This window comes from Camelus bactrianus, chromosome 11 (assembly GCF_048773025.1).
Source record: "Camelus bactrianus isolate YW-2024 breed Bactrian camel chromosome 11, ASM4877302v1, whole genome shotgun sequence".
NCBI classification, from domain to species: domain Eukaryota; kingdom Metazoa; phylum Chordata; class Mammalia; order Artiodactyla; family Camelidae; genus Camelus; species Camelus bactrianus.
The window spans coordinates 57,696,729-57,713,928 of NC_133549.1; the positions used below are offsets into that span (position 1 = coordinate 57,696,729).

At 41.8% G+C, this 17,200-nt stretch overlaps 1 long non-coding RNA gene across 4 annotated transcripts in view; it reads right to left on the minus strand.

Annotated features, from left to right (window-relative positions):
* Nucleotides 1-17,200, minus strand: part of LOC105071308 (uncharacterized) — a 378,482-nt gene that overhangs the window by 164,386 nt on the left and 196,896 nt on the right. The window contains exon 1 of one of the 4 annotated variants that reach the window (XR_012510240.1): nucleotides 14,368-14,484. The exons of the other annotated variants lie outside the window; for them this stretch is intronic. This is a non-coding gene — a long non-coding RNA (uncharacterized LOC105071308). Of the gene's footprint in view, nucleotides 1-14,367; nucleotides 14,485-17,200 lie in introns of those variants that run through there. 4 annotated transcript variants of the gene reach the window in all.

The window sequence follows — 17,200 nt, forward strand, 5'->3', positions numbered from 1 at the left end:
TGCGCAGCCAGGAATCTTTCCCAAATATGAAGAATGTCCCTAGAGTGGGTAGAAGACCAGAAAATTGCCCCAAGTGCACAATTAGGTTAGTTATTCCAAGAATCAGGGGGATCATTAAAATACTAGGGGTGTCGGTTAGTCTGGTGAGTATGACAGCACCCACATTCCCTTGTGGAGGCTGTGAGGGAGAATCCATTTTCTTGTGCTGTCCAGCTTCTAGAGGCCACCCACATTCCTCGGCTTGTGGCTTCCTTCTTTGATCTTCAAAGCCAGCAACATAACATCATGTGACCCTGCTTTTGGTGCACATCTTTCTCTGACCAAAGCCAGGAAAGGTTTCCCTACTTTTTAATGATTCATGCCATTGGAATGGGTTTACCTGGATAATCCAGGATAACACACTTATTTCAATGTCTGTAACCTTAATCATATCTGCAAAACCCCTTTTGCCATGCAAGGTAACAGGTTCTGGGGATTAGAGTGTAGGCATCTTTGGGTGGGGGTGGGTGGGTCATCATTCCTCCTACCACAGGCAGGGATGACTCTGATGAGGTAAGCAAAGACCACATCATGGATGGAAGGCCCTGTGTGTCTGCCACGTTTTTGAACAAGGTTCTGGTTTCTCTTTTCCAGTTTGAATTGATTCCCTTGCCAGTGCTCTGCTATTTGGGGGCTGAAGCTGGTCTCCGGTCTTTGTGGCTTATTGACAAAGAGAATGGCTGAGGGCTGATTGCTTTTCATTGTTCTCCATGGTGCTCCCTGACCCCAGGCAACTTAACCCCTGTACCAGTAATTAAAAAGCAATCTGCTTCCTCTTCATTGTATATCTGAAGACACACACCAAGATCAAAGGGAGTTTGACTTCCTACAGATTCTGCCAAGCCTATTTTCTGCCAGATAGTGCCATCCTTCTCTTAAATTTGATTTTCAGTTACATGCACATAAAAAAGATATGACAGATTCTACATATATTCCTTCCAACTGACTTATATGAGTTACTAAAGATGAAACTGGTCCCAAACCAGTTCTTGAAATTATCTTGTTCTGTATTTTATAGAAGAAATCTTTGAGACAGTCCAGCATTTCTCAAACTTTTGTCCTCTTTCCACACTGTTCCCATGCTCAGTCAATCTTCCTCAGAAACAGCACTCATTAAAATAAGTGATTCTTAACGGAACATAACTCAAAGTTTGAGAATAGTGGATCTGGTCAATCTCCATAATTTTATAAACTAGAAAACTGATACTCAGATAGGTTCAGTGCAACGTGATCAATGTCACATAGCTACTTAACTGAAAACCCAGGATTTGACAAGACTATCTACACTTTTAAGCTTTAGACTTCACATCAATTTAGTTTCAAATTTAATTTTCTCTCAGGATTTCCAATTACTCCTTTGTTTAAAGGAAAATAACTTTTCATTTAAGTCTCTTGTTTTCTTTGGGTTTTTTGTTTTTGTTTTGGCTTAGTCCTATATTTTAGAGGCTTTACTACCTTTACTGGAAAGGTAAAATTTAAGGACCAAACACTGACAGGTAGTCTCCTACTATTTTTGACAAGGAGAGATTAGCTTTGTTGGCTTATGTTTCTTTTTTTAATCTGTTCTTTTTATCTCCCTTGTAAGACTCACACTCCCCTCACTTCCTCTTCACTTCTAGTTCTCTTTCCTTTAATAAAATCCTGCACTCTATACGCCTCCTTGTTTCCTTGGGGTCTAAGACTAACAACGGGCAGACACAAATAGCTGCAGCAGTGGATGTGGATTTAATTGTTTGGCCACATTCTTACTTTTCTCCTAATTTTCCAGATGCTTACCTAATTTTCCTCCTCCTTGCTCTATTTTTTCCCTTCTAAAGAAAATGCACCCAGCCCCATCCACATCACAATTTTCTGTCAGCTCAGGCAAGGAGTCAGCATCCCAAAAAAGATGGATATATTGAGCGTTTATGTAGCACCTGCCCCCTCAGCCATTGAAAACCTTCCATGGGGGAGAGATATGCCATCTCTATTACGTTACTGATGAGAAATGGAGGCAGGGAGTAGAAGGAGAACGCTGCTGGAAGGTGGAAAGAAGATACATTACCAGTTACACTTTACTGATGGAGCAACCAAAGTACAGATTAGGTCTACCCAACTATTTCCCTTTATCATTTGGGGCCTGGGAGGAAGTCATAATGTTGGAGCATTGATCAGCAGACTGGCTTGCCAAGAAATCAATCCAATCCTGTAGCGAAGATACCTGAAATAGAGAGATCTACACAGCCCACAGAGGAGAGCCGAGGTGGGACCAGCTGCCATAGAACACAGCAAGGCACCGTGATGAAAGGCGCTGCATACAGGGCTCGGACGCTTTTCTATCTTTCCCTCATTAATCTCCATGAGCCTGCTATTTCTTGTCTGTGAAACTGAGAAGGGCAAATATGCATTTCAGGGCTGTTTTCAGTGTTAAGTGATTTTTAAAAAGTCTTGAATTCAGTTAAAAGCTGGAGGGAAAGATTCAGTATAAAGCAAAAAATTTAAGATAGGAGAGGAGATAATTTATAAAGCAAGGTCCCTCCCTGATAAAGCAGGGCAGGGGATGGTGCAGGGTTAAACCCTAACTAGAAAGAAGGGCCTCTCTTCTATAGTGACAGGAGGCAAGGTGGAAGAAAGTCTGCATAAGTGCATGGGTCTGTCAGTGTGATGGTGGGAAGTTGGAGATTGTCTCCTCTGAGGGTCTCTATCATCTCTGTGAGGTAGGAGTTGATGCCACCTGTTTTGAGTACTGAGGGATGTGAGGAAGTTAAAGAATTAAGGACAATGGAGAAAGTATGTAGTCCTCACTGTAGAGAATAGAAGAGAGAACTGGTGAAAACTCAACTGAATTTCTGGGCAGTGTGTCACGTCCTGTTGAAGATGCTGACAATGAACACATAATGACAAGACTCTGCCCTGATGCTTTTTCTGCAACCATGCTCAGCAACCTTGGTCGATATTTGGATTCATTGAGAAGCCAAGTAGGTTTGACAAAAGGATAGTGGGGCAAGGGAATTGAGGAAATTGATGAGAGTGGTCGAAGTAAACGAACACTGAATATAAGTAGAACAGGGAAGGAAGTGAGGAATGAGTACACTGATAAGTGAGAAATTGTGAGGGTGGTCCAATGAATTCAAGGAGCTGGTTTTACAGAAATAACAGTGTGTACCACTTGGAAGGATAAGAGTTGTGACATGTCTGAGTCGTTGATTTTGAAGGCAGAATTGTTCTGGGTGGTAACAAGGTCCATGGAGTGGCAATAAAAACACATGACCCAAGTTGGGAGTGGAGTGAAGATGACAGAAGATGAAGAGTTCAAGGAACCCAGCAGCCAGGATGCTGGGTATTAACATAAATGAAGTCACATGGGATGGTGACATTAGAATCTGGGGATAGAGACCATGATTTGGTAGATAATAGTGACAAAGAGCAGTAGAAGATGGTAAAGCCAAAAGCAGGAGTCTTGGTGGAGCAGGGGCTTTTACAAGAGGGTAAAAGAACAGTAGTGCGCAAATGTCACTGTGGAGTGAGGAGGCCCCTTCAGACTCTAGGATGTGTGGCTGAGCAAATACTCCTTGAGAAAGCTGTGCAAAAAGTTTTACCTCCAGGAGAGAGCGAGCAGTCTACAAAATGGGGACAAAGAACAGTCAACCCTCTATCCGCGGGGCCAACCAACCGCAGATTGATCCAGGGTGGGTTGAATCCTGGGATGCAAGGCGTGGGGATGTGGAGGGCCCACTTCATCACTTTGTATAAAGGACTCGAGCATCCAGGCATTTTGGTATCTGCGGCGGTCCTGGCACTATCCCTCTGGATACAGAGGGACGACTGTACCTACACTACGGAGTTATCATGATTAAATGCGATACTGCATGTTGAAATGTCTGCCATATAAAATGACGGTCTTATATATTTAAACAATAGAATTTACAATGCACATGATACTATGCTAACTACATTTTGTGCATTATCTCATTTAATCCTAACAGTCTGATAGGGAAGTACTGTTATTATCTGCATTTTATAAATGAAGAAGCTGGGTTTTAGTGGGGTTAAGTAACTTGCATGGGTCTCCCAGCTCAGAGGTGTCAAATGTGAACCCAGGCAGCTGAGGCCAGAGCCCACACTGTTAAACATTAGTAGAAGCTGACTATTCTTGTTTTGAAAACAGCATTATTGGGTTGTTACATATGAATGAACTCAACATATGAATTTCTTTTGAAATCACTTAAACTAGGCCTAAACTAAGTTAGGCACAATTTAAGGGTAGATACAAAAATTCTCAAAAGTGTAGTGTTTATGTTATTTTCAGCATGAAAATCACACTACCATCATACCCTATTTATAGGGCCAGGAAGGAGGATTAAGTCCAGTTAATAATTTTTTTTGAGCCTGGTGCCTCAAGGCAAGTCTGCAAGGCTATTTTGGACTGTTTGATCTTGAATGATGACTCTGAAATAACAGTGTGAGTCAGGGAAGAGATGAAAATGAGCGTGGAGTAAATGTAGCTGATAGTTGGAGTAGGTGGAGATACAAGGAAATATGTTGGCAGGTGTGGGATGATGGGAGGGCTAGAAAGGGAGAACCAGGGGCTCTAGTTGCCTGCATCTCCTTAATGTAGATCAGAGAAAGGACAGAGGAGGGGATGCTGTTCCATCCCTCATGGGTCTTGCAAGGGGGAAATTGTCACTCTAGGCTATTGGGGACATTCAAACATAATTTAGAGTCCCAGAATTCCAAGAACTCTGAGTTCATCCCCAAGAGGGAAAAGTCAGGAGTGGTAATGGTCAAGTCACAAGAACATTCACCCGGTCTTGGATGCTTATTTGGATCTCCTTGTCCTCATACAACCACCACACTGAAACTCTGGGTGAATGTTCTCAGTCTTTTCTTCTCTGAGGAGCTAAAGTCTCCAGGACCTCAATGCAGTGCTCTAAAATTCTGCCATCAGGATAGTGCTCTCAGCCATGGGCACTGTGTGAAGATGGAAAGGGTGCACAGAGATTCAGATGCAAACTAAGGTCATTCTTGATCACATCTGGGGATGGTGAAATGATAAGCATCACTCACCACGCTAGTGGTTGAGACTGGAGGAGAGATGATCATGAGAAAAGACTGATGGAGTGAATACTGACATTTCCCTTAGTGTTTTCCTTTTTATCAAGAAGATTTTTTTTTGTCCCATCACTGAAGGGACCAAAATGGTACCCTAGATGATCCTTAACTCTTTGGGACCCTGTACTATTTTCCTCCCCTGGTTTGTCCCAGGAATGTGAAGTAGTTACTTTTTCAATTTATGGAACAAAGTGATAAGCCTGAACATGTTCATGAGCTGGTGGCACTGTTTTGAGTAAAGAAGATTTTTTTTTAAAGTACATTCAGAGCCAAAGAGTTTCAGGTAAGTTTTTCTGAAGTACCCAGTGAGAACTTCCAGACAGCCACATCTTTTTTTTTTTTCCCTTTGTTTCAGAAGCCCAGTCCCTGAAGTGCTCAGTTCTGAGCCTTGTTAGGAAAGATGAAACTCCTGCTGGCAGGTACTGAGAGGTTTGGTTTGTTTGGACTCTGCACTGATCCCAGGAATGTTGAAAGGCATATTTTCATGCAAACCACACCGATAAAAAAGATGACTATGGCTAAATCCAGTCCCATGGGGTAGCTAAAAAAATAAAAATATGTGTATGTTGCAAAACCTAATGCTTCTGTAGCCAAGTCTGACAGGTTTACAGAGGGGAGCTTTCTGGAACGTTTTACACCAATGCTGTCTATTCTGATTAGGGTGGCAGTCCCTAGCTTTTTCAGTTATGGTTTGTCAGTTTTTCCATTAAAGATGACGGCTTCTCGGAACACAAATTTCTGGAGTGTTTCTAATCCCTCCCAAGTCTTGCTGATGGCAGGCAAGCCAATGGCATGCAACACACACCCTGCTCCACATCTCTGTCTAACTTTTTGGTGTGAAATTCCAAGTTTTGTAAGTCTAATCTTTCCCACATGATCCCATACAGCTGTCTTCAGATCCAGGAAATCTTTGGACAGAGAGCAGAAAATCAGATCCTCTGCTTTCTGGAATGTGAGGAGTTTTAAACAAGGGAGTAAGAGATTCCTGGCATGTAACGTGGAACAAGTTTCAGTTGTTTTATTTTCTTTTGGAAAAAGTCAGCATTGTTGGCCAGATGTACTTCTGTTAGCATCTAGAACAAAAAAAGCCTGACTTGGTCAGGAAGCCTGGATTAGAGTTCCGGCCCTTTCACTGAGTAGCTGTATGGCCCTGGGTGATCATATACTCTCCATGGGAAATGGCTTCCCCTTTAGTAAAATGAAATGGTTGAGTGTGTTGGAATCTAAGCCTCTCCTAGCTTTCCAACCCAGTAGATTCTGGAGAAAATGAAAACGTCTTGTCATAGGTTTCACAGTACTACCCCATATCACCAGTAGATGGCAGAGTCGCATTGTAATTTGAAATTGATACCGTGATGTGATACCAGAAGTCCCAATGGTGATGAAACCTGTCAAGGTAGGTACAGTATAGTCACTATTAAAAAAATAAAAAGATTCTCGGTTACCATTAAACCCAGTGGGGACTCCACACCTGAACAACTGGCATCCTTTCAAACTATATTTTGAAAGGCAACGTACCCACTGGAGCAAATCATGCATTTCTTCTCTCACTTATTAATTATTAACTTTCATTTATTAATTAAAACTCAACAACTATGTGTCAAGTCCACTATGTTCCAGGTCCTGGGATAAGTGCTGAGGATACAGAGGTAAACAAAAAAGACTTCAGCACTCAGGAAGCTCATCCCCCAGAGACTTAGTCCATTGAACAAGTAATTGTTGTCATCAAGGAGAAAGTCTACAGAGAAGCACAGAGGAAGACCCTGAAGCATGGGTGCTGAGAGGCAAAGGGTGTCAAGAATAACTTCCTGGGTAAAGTACTGGATATTCGAGAATCAGTGAAGTTTGGTTTAACAAACAAAAAATTAATTGGAGAAAGAAGTGCTCCAGGCAGAAGAAAAGTATGTGCCAAGAGTCAAAGGCGAGAGAGGGTGAGGAGCATTCCAGAAGCAAAAGAAGCCAGAATGCCTGTGGCATAGAACCAGGCAGAGAGTAGCATAAGAGGAGGAAACTAGATCTCATGGGGCCATCTAGGCCATGAGAAGCAGAAAACTGGCTTGATAGAATTCTTGATTTCCCCATGACACCATTGGCAAGGGCAATTTTGTCAGACCAGTTAGTTGGCATCTTGGTGGGGAAAGGAGCCTGGTCCAATAATAATAGTAAAAGAGAGAACAGGTTCAATTTGTCTGGGAAGTAGAAGACAGGAACATGGAGATCTGAGAACCAAAATGGACTTGGATCAGTTTAGACCAAAAGAGTATTCATTGCATTTCTGGGGTTAACTGATCTACCCCTCGCTGGCCAGCACCCAAGATGGCCACAGCTAGCCTGTCAAAGTGCCGCAACAACCTCTCACATCTGTGTACCGTGGGCTGTATTCTCCTTAACACTGCTCACGGCTACTTGTGTGCCAGACACTGGGAGTGCCACTTGCACTGCAAGAATTTGCAGCACTCTGGAACCACACAGCTTGGCTGAAGAGGCCTGTGTCACCCCTCATTTGCCTACCATCCTCTCACTCATCATGACTCTGTATCAATTAAGCAATTGTTTTTCTCTGTAAATCTCAGCTCTCCAATAACATGGCTGCTTAGCAAATGACACTGTGAATTAGCTCCTGAAGTGTTTCTACAGAGTAGAGGGAACAAACAACATGTCATTATGGATTTTCTGGCCATAAAACCAAGACATGTATTAGATTTTAAAGACTTACAGGCTGAAGACAAGGAATCACTTAGTTTCAAAAGCCAAGTTAGGTTTGTGATCTGCTGTGAGTCATGGAGTGGTCACGAAGTTGAAGGTAGAGGAGTTGTATCTGTGAACTCAAATGACTAGCCCTGTACAATGCCCCCTTCCCCAGTTCTGTTTAAATGCCCAGAATAGTGAGTACTGTGTACTTAGACATTTGCTTGAAAGCATGCAAAATCCAAAGTCAATGAATCTTTTCCCCCTGCCTTTATGTGGAGCTAAGCACATTTACATAATGCAATTCTGTGTGTGAGAAATCAGATGCTTTGGGTCCACTGGAAAGTTTTCATTTAGCTTGTAGTGACATTCTTAGACCATGTAGAAAAAAAAATCAAGAACTATTTGTTTTCACACCCTGGCTGCAGTTTGGCATAATACGGTGGCCAGCCATTTATTTTCACCCATCTCCTTGCCTGATCTAACCATATGTCCAAAAGTAGGTTACTATAAATATAATGAGGATCGTTTGGGGACGTGAGCCCAGCGTCTTAGACAGTTTTAATAGTATTCATAAATATTTATGTTACAGATGTAATCATATTATTACAGTTTTGTATATACTCACATAAAATTCATAAGCTACTAATTTTATCAACTCAGCCATGCCCCCACTCCTAGGCAGAAAAATATATTAGAGATTATAAAAATAAAGACCTATCAGTATCTTGGCCACAATGCTTCTAATTGAACCATAGTGCTTAGGGTCAGCCTGACCCACTGGTGGGTCAAAAGGCTCTCCCCTCCCCATATTGCTCTTCTCTCCTTCCTGGCCTGAAATCCTCACCTTTTGAGACAATCATGGATGGGACTATCAGTTAATAGATTTTTTCCACTGAAGGAGGCGCAAGGGGTAACCTCCCCATATTAAACACAACTACGGGTTACCTAAAGTTATGTACAATTCTCAGTGCATTAATTAAATTCCCACTTCATTTTCCACTCATAAAATGTAACTGTATCATTTACATAAGATGTGAACTGTGAGCAAACCAATACACAGAGCAGTTGTAGTGAGAAATAATCTCTGATATATCCCCTGTTATTGATTCCAGGTTACAGTCTTCAAGAGGTCCAAGGGAAGACTCCAGAAAGGAGCCTACAGGGCTTCACTGACTATCTGAAGAATAAAATAATTATATAAGAATAATAATCACGGCAGTTATTATCACTGGAATGCCAAAGGGAAGGGACAGAAGCAGCATTGGCCAGCTTCTTAAGAAGTAGAAATGAAGATCAGAGCACCTTCCCAACAGAACTGTGATCATCAAGACAGTAGGGTTTTCTCTGCACATGTCCATGTGTCCCTGGATGGACGCAGTAGGGGCACATGTACTGACTAGATAACTTTGAAAGGCTGGATAAAGGAGGGATCAAGGGGTGCCATTTCCTGTCTATGTCTTGTTGCACCGAGGCTGACAGAACGTTGGAGCTAGGAGGAACTTAAGAAGTCTCCCTCACTTTCCAGATAGTTGAGCCAAATCCAGAGAGGATGAAGTTCACCCAGGAGCTGTGACCCAGAGCTGCTGGGGCTGTGGCTTGAACCCACTTCTCGTAATTACCAGTGAGGTCCAATTTCCCTCACAGTGCATATTAAAGCAATTTATAGGAGAAGCAAGGAGGATAAAGAAACAACAGTTCAGTTGCACCCCCAGGAATTCCTTAGCTTGCTGAAATGGATACTTCCATAAGAAACAGTAAAATGCAATCCTCACATTACTCTTGGTTAAATGATGTAATGGACAACAAGCCTTTGGTGTGATCTGTTGAATACAGTCCTTTCTCTAAATTAATCCGTTCTCTTTGTCCATTTCACACAATCCTGGACCCCTTGTGCCTTTTGAAATTCCCCACCCATGCCTGATCTCCTCCTTCTTTTGGCCAAAACAAATAGTTGCTTCCATATGAAACATACATCTTTTTAATTTTGTCCTTCAAGGTCAGATGTCTTTTGCCCAGCAAGTGTCTAGCTATATAAGCTGCTAAACCTATTCAAGTCATCATAGTGAGGAAATCTAAAAGGTACTCCTAGAGTTATCCTTCCCTACTTAGCTACCTTGCCCTGCCTATAAGTCCAGCAGCATAATGGAAAAAGGAATTAGAAGACTGAATTTGAGTCTTAGCTATATGACCATGGGCAAGACTCAATGTTTTTGAGTTTTAATATTCTCATCTATAAAACACAAATTTAAAATCCCTCACTTTCTATGCCTTACAGTGTGGTGAGATCCCAATGTGAAGGTGCTTTGATAAACTTAAAGCACCTTGTAGATTCAGTGCATTGTTAGTAGCCCCTAGGAGTCACGCAATGGTAGGAATCTGAATCCAGGTATAGAGAACTCCTAAGAATTCTTAAAATTCATGCCCTGGTGACTCCTTGTTTAACCTGCACATAGAACCAGCTGTGCTAGATTTTCTCACTGAGAGAATTATCATCTTCATGGAGATAAATACACAATATTACACCATCCCTAATACATCAGAAATTGCCTCTTTCCACTGTTGCAACTAACCCAGAAGCATAGATGGTTCAGGAAAGAACCAACTTTTCCTTATTATCAGGAAACCATGTGGGTTTTCCTTACAGTATCTTTCCAGAAGATGCCTCAAAACTTTCCTGTGGCCTCCTTGACTATCTTGATGATACCATGACAGAAACTTCACCTGGTATGCACACTTTTTCACCAGTCATGAGTACTGTGCAATAGAAAAATGTTTTTTCTCATTGCCTTGTAAGCCAAGAGTACCAAGATTTGGTTTTGCCTGCATTTTCCGAACGAATTTCCTCTGTAACAAATTTTTGTAGTAAATCTTTCTTGAACCTGGCATATCCTTTTCTTTTCGCACATTTATCCCATAAATTCACATCTTTGTTTTCTCACCCATCTGACACCCTGACAGACAGTATAATTTACATAAAGAATTAAATGTGCTCTGCCTTTACGCTCTATAGGATGCCGCCCAAGCACAGGCCACGCACCTGCCCTTTCTCACCTATGACATTTATGGCTTGGGCTCCATCAACTAATCATGTTTGCATCCTTCCAGACCCAGTTTACACTGGACAATCTTGGAATACAAATCAGATCAAGTGCTGATCATTTGGCAGATTATCTGAACTCAGTCTGTGCAGAAGCCTTGGGAAACAGATATTTCCAGGGAGATGAAAGGATTTGAAAAACATTAACAGTTTAGGTAAATGTGTGTCCAGTAAATAGAGGGGACATGGTTGAGTTCAGGTGGTGGCCCAGAAAATTGTTAGAAGGCGTCCCATATCTCCTACTATTTTTGACCAGGGTTCTTCTAAGACTGAGGCTTTTTATTTTATTTTTTGCCCTGTCAAAAGGATGAGTTGAATAGCTAAACACACTCTGTAACAAGAACTATGTAGAGGGACTGAACATTCCTACATACAACAAATTGTACCTCTGTGTGTGCATGGGTAGTTCATGTCAGCTTCCCATTCCTCTTACTAAGGAAAAGATGGCTAAGGATATGTTTTATTTAAATTATTTGGATTTATTTTTACCCCAACTTTCCATCTTGAAAATTTTCAGATCTACAGAAAATATTATAAAAAGTAAAATGAATTGCTGTCTATCCTTCACCCAGATTTATTAACTGTTAAATTTTGCCACAATTTGTTTGATCTCTGTCTTTATATTTCCCCCTTTCCCCTAGAATGACTGAAAATAAGTTGCAGACATCATGATAATGCTTCACTCACAAATACTTTAGGGCATTTCTCCTAACAAAGGCAATATCATTATTATATCTATAGAATTTAACATCAATATAATTTTTAAATAAATTTTTACAGTGAGACAATTTACATATAGAGAAATATATGGATGTGTACAATTCAACTGGTTTTAACAAATGCATATAGTCCATGCCTCTATTAAGACACGTCTCTATCAAGAAAAAGGGCATTTCAGTCACCCTAGACGATTCCCTCGTGCCCTTTCCCAGTCTTCACCCCAGAAGCAAACACTGATCTGATTTCTACTGCCACAAATTCATTTTGCCTCTTCTAGAATGTCACATAAAAGGAGTCAGACAGTATGCATATTTTAGTTTAGCATTTTTTCTCTCAAAATTTGTGAGATTCATTCATGTTGCATAGTATATCAGTAGTTCATTCGTTTTTATAACTGATCAGTATTATATTATTTATGTAGCTCAGCTTGTTATTTACCTCACCAGGCTGTTTTGAGTTTTTAGGCTATTATGAACAAAGTTTTCTGGACATATTGATGCAATATTCCTAATATATAGTCTATATTCAAATTATTCCAATTATCCCCCAAATGTCTTACAGTTTTTTTTTTTTTCCATTCCAGGATGAAATCAAGGATCACACATTACATTTGGTTGTCCTTTCTCTTTGGTGTCCTCTAATTGAGAACAATCCTGCTTTTTAAAAATATCTCCTGTGTCATTTGGAAATATCTACACTGGTCTTTGAGCATTTTGAGGGAATAATTTTAACTCTAGTTCAGTCTGGACCTTCTCTGTGGATCCCAGAGTCTATACAGCACTGGGATTTCTGTCTCTTGTTTCAGATCCCCTATTAATAATTGCAGAATTAATTTAAGTAAATACTTACTGAGCACCTGTCAGCACCAGGCATTGTTCTAGGCCCTGGGATACAGGCCTAGATGAAAATGTGACTATAAGAGAAAAAAAATCCTGGGTGTTATAGAATTTACATTCTAGTGAGAATGTCTCACATTTTGCTTACATAATTTTTCAAGTTGTTCTAAAGACCAAGCCTTCATCTCCTGCTTCTGTAGAGATTTTTTTTTCTGCTCTTTAAAATACAGGCTGTTTGCTTCTTTCTTAATTAAGGTGGCAGCTTATTGCCATAGATCTTCTTTCTCTCCCTCTCTCTCCCTCTCCCTCTTTTCTCTGGCTCTCTCATCTCCTGAATTCTTATATTTGAGTTCCTTTTGGTAGTTACGTCTCCTTCATAGGATCAGCCATCCTTTCTGCACTATGACAATGAGAGAAGTGTTTTAAATATTTTGGACATGAAAAAAGTCCCTTCCATCTCAGAGTCCAGCTGAAACTAACTTCTATATTCTGCAGCCTCATGATACTTTCTGTGAAAGACTATTAAGTTTCTCCCAGAGGCAGTCATTTGGGGCATTACTGTTTAATCACAGGAGTTCTAATTCTACTATTAATTCTAATAGTGCATGGGCTGTGTGAGGACCTAGATGATGTGAAGCACACAGTCAAAGCACAGCTGATGCCTATTGACTGTAACGTAATAAACCCTTGGGTTGATGTGACTGAACTGACTGACTATACATGTGGCTTGCTGTTTTAGTATTACGTAGGTCTTTTATTTTATGTGGAAGGTTAAAATCCTACTCAAGACTATGGTCATTTGGGGCTTCTTTCCTGTGCAGAAACTGCTAACTCTAAGCAACAAAGACTATTGATCCCTCTTCTGTTTCCTTAGATTTCATATCAAAACCTTCTTCTACTTTTCCTCTATACCAGTGTTTCTCAACCGGGGAGCAATTTTATCCCCAGGAGACATGTGGCAATGCCTGGAGATGTTTTCAGCAACATGACTAGGGGGTGCTATTGACATTTAATGGGTAGAGACCAGGATGCTACTAAACATACTACAATGCACAGGACAGCCCCCCACAACACAGAATCATGTGGTCCAAAACATCAGTAGTGCGAGGTGGAGTAATCCTCTATACGCATGGTCTCAGTCACACTATAATACATAAAAGTGCTAATACCCAGAGTGTAAGTGATGCCTGGACATAGCCCTGGAGTACCATAAGCAACCGTAGCACTGGTAATGGTAGCAGAATCAAATTTTAGGAGCAAATGAACAATCTGAGTTACTAGGGGAACTGAGTTTCACAAAGAATGATCTAGAAAGGGTTTGAGCTTTTGCTGCTCTCTGTGGGCTTTTTAAGGGAATTCTACTCTGCCATTTGTATTTTTTCTTCACTGTTTCCCTCTTGGGTACATGTGAAGAGGAATGGTCCAAGGACTCCAGTAAAAGATGCCTTTATCCCTTCCTTGCCTTACTAAGCCTTTGTTTCCATAACCTGGCTTGGCCTAACAGTCCTCACCTTGCATTAGAAAGCACCGATTCCATTCTTGAAGCGCTGCCACCCTCACCCTGTTGGTGTTTAGGGGCCCTGCTTCTGGTGCTGGGCCATCAGCTGCTTCCACAGCCAGCGAGCAAGTGAGGTCACACAAGCTGTGGTGGCAGAGGTTTCACCAACTTTTTCATTTGGCCTGGAATCCCATGAAGCATTCAGTCCCCTCTCCTGTGGTGCTTTTGTGGGCCTGCCCCTAACAAATGCCTGCTTGTTCTTCCTCAGAGCTCACAGGGTGTCAGAATCTAAGACTGAGCCCTCATTTGCATTCCCAGAGCCCACTGGCATGACCTCAGGAATCCTGCAGCTGCAGCATGAATGGAGCCATTGGACGGTTTAGCTGAGGGCTTACGTGGAGTTGGATGGCACAGAATCCTCCCATTTAACAGCACTGTCAAATCTTCAACCAGACTCAAACGAACGCTCTTTGGAAAAATCACTTGCTTGTCTGAGTTCCCCAACTTGCAACTCTGCAACAGAGAGCATCAGAGATCAGGGTTCTGCCCCACAGCACCAGCACTGGGCTTGGCACACAGTGGTCAGTAAATATTGGTTAAACCAAATGATTTAAGCCGAAGTGCCAAAATAAATGAAGCCTTATGCATTGATTGGGACTCTAGGGAAGAAAAAGAAATCATTTTTCTCCACCCATTTTAGCTTCTCTGGCTGGAGCCCTATAAATTAGACTGACAAAAGACAGATTAACAAGGGAAAGACACAAGTTTATTAACATGTGCATCATCCATACACATGAAATACTCAGAGGAGTAACTCAAAGGAGTGATTAGAATTTGGGCTTATATATCAACTTAGAAAAAGAGCAATACATTTTGGAGAAAGGACAAGACAAAGGAATAGGACTTTGAGTTTCTAGCAGCGGCAAATTGTGAGAAGGCAAATACGGGGGAAACCAATGGCAGATAAGTGCTAGTTTTAGTGAGGCTTGTTACATGGATTCCTCTGGTGCTGTCTCTGGACCAACAAGGAATGGTCCGGAGTTGTCTCTGTTGGTTAACTTCTATTCTTCCTGGTTGGGGAAGCACTTTTACAAATTTATGACCTGCTTTTAGGCAAATAGGGAGAAGGCAGAGAGCTTTTCTTATATATGCTTCTTCTCAATTGCTTTCAGCTCAAAATAATCCTCTTGCCAAAGTGCCATAAATTTGGGTAACATTCTGTTACCCTCCAGTACTGTTTTTCTTTGTCCCCAACCCCATCCTATTGCCCCTATTTTTAAATTTAAAGAGCAGCATTTCCTGAAAGGAGTAGTTTTCAGGAAGAGCAATAATATGTTTCATTACAGTCAAAGAAATCCCAGCCTTAACACCAGCCATATTGTTCCCATATAGCAAACAGACTGATCACTTTTAAAATGCAAATTTGACTATGTCCAACCCTCAGGGAAAACCCAAAGTCCTTGGACAGGTTCTGGGATTTTCCACTAGTGGCCTCTGTAACCCTCTGGACTCAAAACTGAACACTTCTCCTCCAAGTCTAACACTCCTGGACTCTGAGCTCACCAAACCCCTTTCCACTCACCAAACCCACTTTGCTGTCTCTGCCACTGAGCCTTTGCACATTCTGTTTTCTGTAATACTCTTCCTGCCTGTCTTTGTGGGGCTAACTCCTACTCAGCTGCATTTACCTTAGACAAGTGGGTCTCAAAATTTGCTGCATATTAGAATCAACTCGGGGAGCTTTTCATCACCCCGCCCCCGCCCCATACCAATTAAACCAGACTTGCTAGGGGTAGAAGCCAGGCATCACTAGTGTTTTCAACTGCCCAAGTGATTCCAGTGTGCAGTCAAGTTGGAGAACCAGTGGTTTAGAGAGGTGTTTCTCACACTTAAATTGCATAGGTATCACCTGGGGCTTGATGCAGCTTCTGACTCAGTAGATCAGGGTGAGGCTGGAACTGCCACCTTTCTAACAGGTTTCCAGGTGGAGTCTATGTCATGATGCTGCTGGTCTGCAGACCACAGTTTGGGTAGTGTAGGCTGAGACTTTGGTTCCTCTAGGACTGTGGTTCTCAAAGTGTCATCTCTAGACCAACAACATCAGTGGCCTGGAAACATGTTAGAAATGCAAATTCTCAGGCTTCCCCTGAGACCTACTGAATCAGGAACTCTGAGGTGAGCGGATCTTATGCACACTCCTGCTTGAGAACTGCTGCTCTAGGAAATATTTCTGAGACCCCAAGTCTAGGTTGATTTCTCTCTTTCTAGCCTCCTCTGCTTCCCAGAGCATTCTGTGCTCCCCTCTGCTGTAGCATGTTTTATTCACACTGTTCAACTGTTCATTGGCCTATATCTCAAACTGGAGGGGAAGTCTATATCCCTGGGCCCATGGGATACCCATGACCTAGCAGCTCAGTGCCTAACAAGCACTCAGTAATATTTGTTGACTCTGTTACATAAGGACAGAAAGGTAAACTGCATCTCATTGTGTCATTCTTTCGAGGTAGTTCCCTCTGTGGCTAACATAAAGAATGAGGCCAAGAGAAAGAAAAGGTTATAAAATACCATCAAGGTCACCTTGGTGCCTGAACTCTGTCCTGAAGACTGGCCCTCAGAGGGCAGGGCCCGAGTTTCCATGACTCCTCTCTCTTGAGGAGAGCTACAAATGGCAGTTTAACAGATGCCTTTCTGGGAGCAATCTGAGTCTGGCAATAATCAAAATTGGGGAAGGCAGAGGGGCAGCTGTCTGATAGATTTTCTTGTAGAACTACCTGGCAGTAGTTTCTTTCCACTTTTGCTGCAACATGATGAAAAGAGAGTGATTTAGATTCCTTTCACACTGCACTCTCTGAGGTTTTCCCCCTTACCTGATGGGGTCATCTCTCTGATGCTCCTCTCAATAGGAGCACCTCCATTTCTACCAGGGAACAGAGGTGGGGATGTGCCAATTGCTAGGGATCATAAACATGATTTTTTAGCAGTAAGATATAGGGAGAGAGACTCTTGCTATCCCTCAGCCACAGCTATCAGCAGGTTTCAGGGAGTATCCCTAGCAAATTCATTTTGGTTGGTATAATTCTGTTGGAAAATGTAAAATTGCTTCTAATCTACCCAGAGAGGCATAGCAGGCATCCATAATTCTCCTCCCTGGAGTCACAGAATCCCCAGACAAATGCCTAGACCAACAAAATCAGAATCTCTAAAAATAGGATCTGGGCATGTGCATTT